A 7,972-nucleotide genomic window follows, 5' to 3' on the forward strand; every position below is an offset into this window, starting at 1 on the left:
AACTGTTTGTCACCAGGCTGTTGTCACCCCACACATACAAACCCATACAACTTTCAAAAGTGAAATACTGATGTCAGAACTTGTGCAACTTCTCGTTAGAATTCACTTTTCAAGGAACATTTCAAGGACCTATGATGCACATTACACGAGAATTAGCATATTTCTCATTCCAGCTGTCTAAATTAATAATCATTGGTTCCAATAGTGTTCAAAAAACGCCTTGTAATGCACCATCACCGTTGGATGAACTTAATACATTTTGGTTACCCCTGAGTGGTGTGGCTGTTTCTCTTGGTTACCAGCAAATGAAACATACAGAATGCAATAAAATATACTGAACACATTTATGCTTCCTAGAGGATGTTGACCAAATTTATTTTCCTTCAGTCATAAGCCTATATTATTGTATTATAATGGACCCATGTTCCTCTTTCAAACCACAACCAGCAGGAAAAGTTTAGCAGAATTGCAAATATTTGATTACTTCTTCCAAAATCCACAGGCCTCTTTGTGTAAGTATAACCATTGTAAATGGCCTGTATTTATATAGCGCTTTACTAGTTCCTAAGGTCCCCAAAGCGCTTTACATATACAGTCATCCACCCATTCACACACACATTCACACACTGGTGATGACAAGCTACATTGTAGCCACAGCCACCCTGGGGCGCACTGATAGAGGCATTGTCTCATCGACGGACTTTAAAACTGCTCATCCCGAGTAGTGGAAATTTCAAGATTTTGTGTATGTAAATGTGATCCATCATTAGCCTTTTATATTCTTGTCTCGGACCAAGGAGATAAGAACTATGTCTCTGATCCCTGTTATACTTTTGAACAACAGAAATCATGTTAAATGTTGTAATGGTTGAGCACAGAAGACTCAGACTTTTTAATAATCAAAAGAAATTTCCTGTACAGGGGTTGTGGGCCCTCCAGATCGACAACAGAAGAAAATCGACTGATCTAACATTACAGGAAAAGAGAAACAGCTGAAAACTGTGGTTTCCTTGTTCAGCTCTTGGGTTTCTGAGCAGTTTCCTGTTATAGCTCTGAGAAAACCATCTGCTCACAACAGCAAACATTTTAGCACTTTAGGCAATACTTGTAATTTCTTGTTCTGTGAAACTTTTTATTCTGACACATTTAGTATTCTTTTTTTTCTATAGCTGTCAATTTTCAGGTTACAGTTAACATTTAAATTAAATAAAACACCTTTGTTAAGACTGATAAATCCAACATAAAACCCTTTCAAACCTCAGCTCCAGTAAACTGAAGCCATTGAGCCATTGCTTGGTTTGTCATCATTTCTGGAAAAAAGGTGATTCATGGGTGTTAAGCTCTGATGCATGCAGCATTCATACTGACCAGGTGGTGTTTACTGTTAGTGTAGAGGTAAGTTCTTCTAGTGTGTGCTATCAAGAGTAGTTAGGCAGGTAAGTTACGTCAAGTAAGAGTTTAATCTTCTTAACAGGAATCCACAGAGAAGTAGGATAAAGAGAGGACTGATTGCATAACTAGGTACAATAACGTAGGCTGATGTAACAGCCTGGTCCCTAAATTCCCAGCAGGATTTGAGGAAATGAAGACTCTTGTCACACACTGCCAGGAAGCAAGAGAGGAATGGCTGGAACAGCCAAGTCATGACAAAATAACAATCCAAAGCACTTTATTAACGGACTGACAGACTAGCATTAATATCCACAACAATGCCAGCATGGCTGAAAGAATGAGTCTATAAAGTCCAGTATTATCTTCATTGGCTTTTACTCCCTACATTTTTATACAAATATTTTTACTTTCTCCTGCTTGAATGTTCAAAACAGTATCCTTTATAGCTTTTATACTATAAGGCTAAAGTGTCACCAGAGCAAGTGCAGGTATCAGCACCAAGCTAGCCCTACAGAAGGGAGCAACATTTTTTAAGTAGCAGTTGGTTTCAAATGCCACATTCTGTAACCTCACTGAACATTAACAAACACAATAAAAACATTAAGAAAGTTGATACTGATGATGGTTTAAAGTGGAGCGTTTTCAGTCCGGTGTGCTCAGCTCTTTTATAAAACTCCCCGTTCCTGCATCTCTGTCTCTCTGAGGGGAGTTTGCTTGTTACAGCATGATCTCTAAGTTTCTTTTTCATTCTACAATACACTGTGTCCTGATTCTTTAATATTGAGGATAAGAACAAACCAACACTGTCCCAGATTAGTTCAGTCAAACAATGATTTTATTAAACACAATAAAATAAATGCTAAATGCAAGCCATGTTGCAACGATATATTTTCTTTTAATTCCACAACTGCCATACATCCTTTTACACGACAGACTCACTGATGGATCAATCTATGACACCCATAAAATTACATTTTCATTATTTCACTGGGTGAGTTTTGTAGAGAAGTCTGATTATTTTGGATGGACAGAGACAACAAATCAAACATCCAACAGATAACACTGATCTTTTTTTTAATGCTTTAAAGTTGAAGAGAAATGCTGGAGTCTGAAGAAAATGATCTTCTGTGTGAAGTTAGACTGGGCAACAGAGAGTTCACCCAGTCCAAAAGATGTGGGGAACAAGTCCAGGAGGGAATTAGGGTTCGGCAGAGGCGTAGTACACTCCATGATCATTAAATTTTATTTTATTTTTTTCATTTCTGTCCCTAGACAAGACACAATTGAGCACACAACTCTCCGTAAAACTGTTAATTAGTGAGCGTTCATTAAGTCTTTATGCTAAATGGAAATAATATTCTGGTATTCTGTGTTTTAACTGCTCTGTGGGCCAGGATCAGAAACTGCACAAGAAGTATATGTGAAAACTGATAGAGGACATCAAGTACTGGAATGAGTGTTTAAAACACATATCAAGGAGCAAAGACTAATCAAGACAAGTGAATAAAAATGTGACATTATTATTTTGACTAGATAGTTTTAGCAGTAAAAGGTTAACGTCTCAAAAACATGTGTAAACATGGTGACTGCTTTGTAAGGTTAGCTCTAACATCTCAGCCATAGATTAAGTGCAGTCCAGATATTAAACAGTAAAAATGTTGTTTTTTCTGAACCTTTCAGTTTATTCCTTTTATGTCATTAAAGCATTTGATTTAGTATTTCCCAAAAGATCATGATGACATAAGTCATTTGGCACAGATTTTACAAGGTCATGGGGGTAAATCCTGGCCAGGTTCATCAGTCTTTCTTTACAGACTACTAACCAAACATATTTGTAGTTGCAGAACTAATCATATCAGTATCCCCCTGATACTCAGTCAGTCCAGTCAGGACAATGTGGAAAAAATCCAATATTGTAGATCCTGAAGCCCCAGGTCTTCATCCTATTCTAAGTTAAACAGGATCTCAAGCACAGTTAGTGCATTCCCAGACATTCAAGTACATTCATAATTGTGTGTTTATCCTATTAGGTAGTCTTCTTTCTAGGATAAAGGTGTTGCAGACACTTATTCAGACAACATTTCAACATTCATACCTTTATTTAAGATCAGCTTTCACAGCAGAACAAATTAACTGCTGGTTTTAAGGCTACACCCTAGTAACACATTTGATGATCACATTTCACTATTGTCTGTTGTATTACCATTAATGCAGACAGTATTTTTTTTTTCTAATGCACAACCATCTCTGTCTGTTTTTTGAAACCAGGTACTCAAACACAGTTAAGCAGCATATGATTTTCCTCCTTCACAAACAAAATACCAACTGGCTGAAATGATCCATTTGTAGCATTTATGCACCCTTAACACCATACAAAAGCTGGTGCATGAATGTAGATATATACACGCCTATACATACTTCAAAGCAATTTTATTTAAAATAATCTAGTTACATAATAATCCCATCACTAGTAAAATGAAAAATACATCTGTATTAAATATGTTGGCATATACTGTTTACGTTTTAGACATCCCCAAATGGTGATGTTTACAGTATAAATGTTACATTGCATCATTTGATGGACTGAAGCCAGGTTTACTGTAATTAGGAACAATATCATAAGTTTAATTTCAGATAAATAAATATATAAATGTGCTGGGTTTTAAAGCAAGGTGCATTCATCCACAATACAAAGTTACCTTCCATATCAAAAAGCATGCATGTTATTGTCAGGTGCACGCTGCTGACAGATAGATAAAAATGTGTGTGATTTGTTATTCAGGTAGTGGATGGTCAATTTCATCCCTTTATCTTGCATAGATGTAAACAAATATTGCTGTATAGAAATATACAGTGACTCCCATATTTCCCTTCGATTCATTTACAATAACAACATCTTCGACTCCTTTATTTTAAGAATACTACTGCAGGGCAGTTACTACATATTAGGTGCTTAATTGTGTGCATTGTTCCTTGTGCCCACAGTTTGGGCAATATTAACCCATGATGGAGGAACAAAGCTTGATAAAAAGATAGATGAAAGAAAAAATAAACTTCTTTCAGCTGTTCCATATTCACCAAGGGTCACCACAGCAGGTAGCTCCACATGTTTGATTTGGCAGATTTTTACACCGGATGTCTTTCCTTTTTTTTTTTATTCATGTTTTGGATGGACAGAAACATTAACAGATATACAACAAGGAATAATCATATTGTCAGTTCTCTGTCCGTTTCTTAACAACAACCGACAAATAAGGGCTAACAAAAACTAAAGAAATCCAAAAGGAAGACCAACAAACAAACAAACAAAAAAACACCAGCAAAAACAAAAGCAAAAGGGGCAAAACACCCAGGTGCCTAAAAACCCCAGACCTGCTCAAAAATATCTTCTCTCCCTTTAATTCTTTACACAACCCGTTCATATAATGCCATCTTAGACATTTGTTCAGTCCATTCCCTGAGAGAACAGGGGCTGGATGACTTCCAGTGCCTCAGTATTATCCTGCATCCTGTTATGAAAGCCAGACGCATCCATAGTCTCTGTCTTCTGGAGAGGATACTGTTGTCAGGTAACAGACCCAGGACACACACAGCTGGAGACTTCGAACGATTAAGTTTAAAAATATCATTCACCAAGTTAATGATCCCGTCCCACAAATAATCATTTTTCCGGCATGTGTACAACATATGAACTAGGGTCCCGGCTTCCTCATGACATTTCCAACAGGTGTCATTATCCACAAGCTTCAGCCTGACTAATTTACTGGGAGTCCAGTAATTTCTGTGAAGCAACTTGTACTGGATAAGTTGAGACTGTGTTTCAGGTGAGCAAACATACCATGATGAAACCAGCTTCTTCCAACTGTCCTCTAAAATCTGAATTCCCAGATCCTTCTCCCAGCACTGCCTCAGCCCCCCCAAATTGGGAGAGTGCGCCTCTCTGAAGATCCTGTAGAATTTGGATGCCCTGATTCTATTAATGCCAGTAGCTGCAAACATCTCCTGAATACTAGATGGAGGGTCTGGGTTATTATTCAAAATGGTTTTAATACAGTATCTAAGTTGAAAAAACCTCCAAATTTCCCTTGGATCCAGATTAAATTCTCGTCTGATTTCTGCAAACGATTTCATGCCAGTCTGCCCAAATAAATCCCCCACCCGATTGATACCTGCCCTAGCCCAAGCCTCCCACCTGACCGGTTTCTTACCAATTAATATTTTCTTATTATACCAGATAGAGGCTCTAGAGGTAAGATAGGGGCTAATGTTGGTAAATTGGTGAGCTCTAAACCAGGTCTCTTGTATGAAAGCCAATACTGGATTTTTAGATGGTACTGGTCTTCACCTCTGAGTGAGGAAGGCCTCTAAAGATGAGGGAGCCACAAGACTTTCCTCAAACGCAACCCATGATGGCGTCTCCGTAAGGGAATTATGTATCTTAACTAACTGAGAGAGGGAGAAAGCATAGTGATACCAGACCATCTTGGGCATTGCCAACCCGTCACTATCTTTAGCAGCATATAGTTTGGACCCATTAAAAGATGGCTTTTGGCCTGCCCACACAAAACCCTACACACATGTATTATAAAGCTTTAGCAAATTATATGGGACTGCTATAGGTAACTTGAAGAAAGTACTGAAGTTTAGGAGCAATAATCATCTTCACCAAATTAATTCCGCCCAAAAGGGACAGATTTATTTTAACCCAATTCTGCAACAGCGGACGAATGTTTTGAATCACTGGGGAGATATTTACTTGCATTATGTTATCTAGACCAGGGGTTAAACCCTCGGGCATCCACTTGAACTGCCATGAGCTCCTAATGACTGGAGGACACAATTTAGAAATGGGCATAACTTCCGATTTAGACCAATTTATGGTGTAGCCAGAGATTACAGAAAAGGAATCAGTAATTGAGGAAATTGCAGGAACGGCCTGTTCTGGGTTACTTGAAATCAATAAAATGTCATCTGCATACAAAAAAGTTTTATGTTCTTCTTGACCCATATCCACCCCTCTGATTTTCTTACATTCACGTAGTGCAATAGCCAAAGGCTCCAAAAACAGGGCGAAAATGAGAGGTGATAAGGGTGAACCTTGTCTAGTGCCCCGACTTAACAAAAAGGAGGGTGACATTATCCCATTGGTAGTAACTGTAGCCACTGGATCTGTGTATACCACCTGAATCCACTGCCTGAAAATGGGACCAAAACCAAATCTCTTCAGCGTATAAAACAGAAAGGGATACTCAACTTTATCGAAGGCCTTCGCTGCATCTAAGGAGAAGGCGACGACAGGATCTAAATTATTCCTGCTCTTCCAGAATATATGCAATAACCTACGTAAGTTATCTGCAAAGCTTCTGTTTTTCACAAAACCGACCTGATCCCTATGCACCAAACAAGGAAGGACCTTCTCAAGCCTAAAGGCTAGTATCTTGGAAATAATCTTTTCGTCCACATTAATTAATGAAATTGGGTGGTAATTCCCACAATGCTGTAGGTCTTTCCCTTTTTTATGTAATAACGTGATCACTGCCGATCGCATACAAGTGGTAATCTCCCCCTTTGAAACGCATCTTGATATACCGACAGTAGTCTTGGAGCTAATTCGCCCACAAACACCTCATAAAAATCTGATGGAAATCCATCGTTGCCTGGAGATTTGCCCAATCTAAGACTACCAATTGCCTGCTTAACTTCAATTAGTGTGATCTTACCTTCAAATACAGTTCTTTGGTCTTCGGACAGGCTGGGAATAGAAGAAAAGAAATCTGACAGCCTCTGTTCCTCCACCAATCCATTGGAGGTGTAAAGCTCCTGATAGAATTTAGTAAAAGCATCATTAATTTCTTTTTTACTGGTGGTCAACTTATTATTATTACTAGGAACAAAAATAGATGTTATAAGGTTGCTAGATTTTACCTGCTTAACACTGTGTGAACATTTTACCTGTTCTCTCCCCTTGTTAAAAATACTTTTGATTTAGGCCAAACATTGCATATTCTGCTTTTTTCTGCAGTATACTATTCATCTCAAATGTAAATTTAATTAATTTGTTCCACACTTCCCTCTCTGGGTGCAGCATGTGCTGTTTTTCGAGCTCCTTGATATCCTGTTCCAGCTTCATCAGCTTGTCCCTCTCAGCTTTTTTAATCAAGGAGCCATACTGGATAAGACGCTCCCTCAGGTAGGCCTTGAAAGCATCCCAGGTCATTCCTATGGAACGCCAGGACTGCCATAATGAATTAATTAAATACACCATTAAATAATTAATTAAATGTGGCAATAATTAATTAAAATTGGAATTAATTAATTAAATAAATAGTTATGATATATGTAATTAATTAATTATTGACACATTTAATTAATTATTTATGTATTTCACATTTTAATTAATTATTGACACATTTAATTAATTAATTATTGACATATTTAATTAATTATTTATGTATTTCACATTTTAATTAATTATTGACACATTTAATTAATTATTGACACATTTAATTAATTATTTAATGATATATTTATTTATTTCATTTTGGCAGTCCTGGCGCCTGGCTCTCATCATGAAATAATT

This window comes from Aulonocara stuartgranti (assembly GCF_965226115.1).
Source record: "Aulonocara stuartgranti genome assembly, chromosome: 15".
NCBI lineage: Eukaryota > Metazoa > Chordata > Actinopteri > Cichliformes > Cichlidae > Aulonocara > Aulonocara stuartgranti.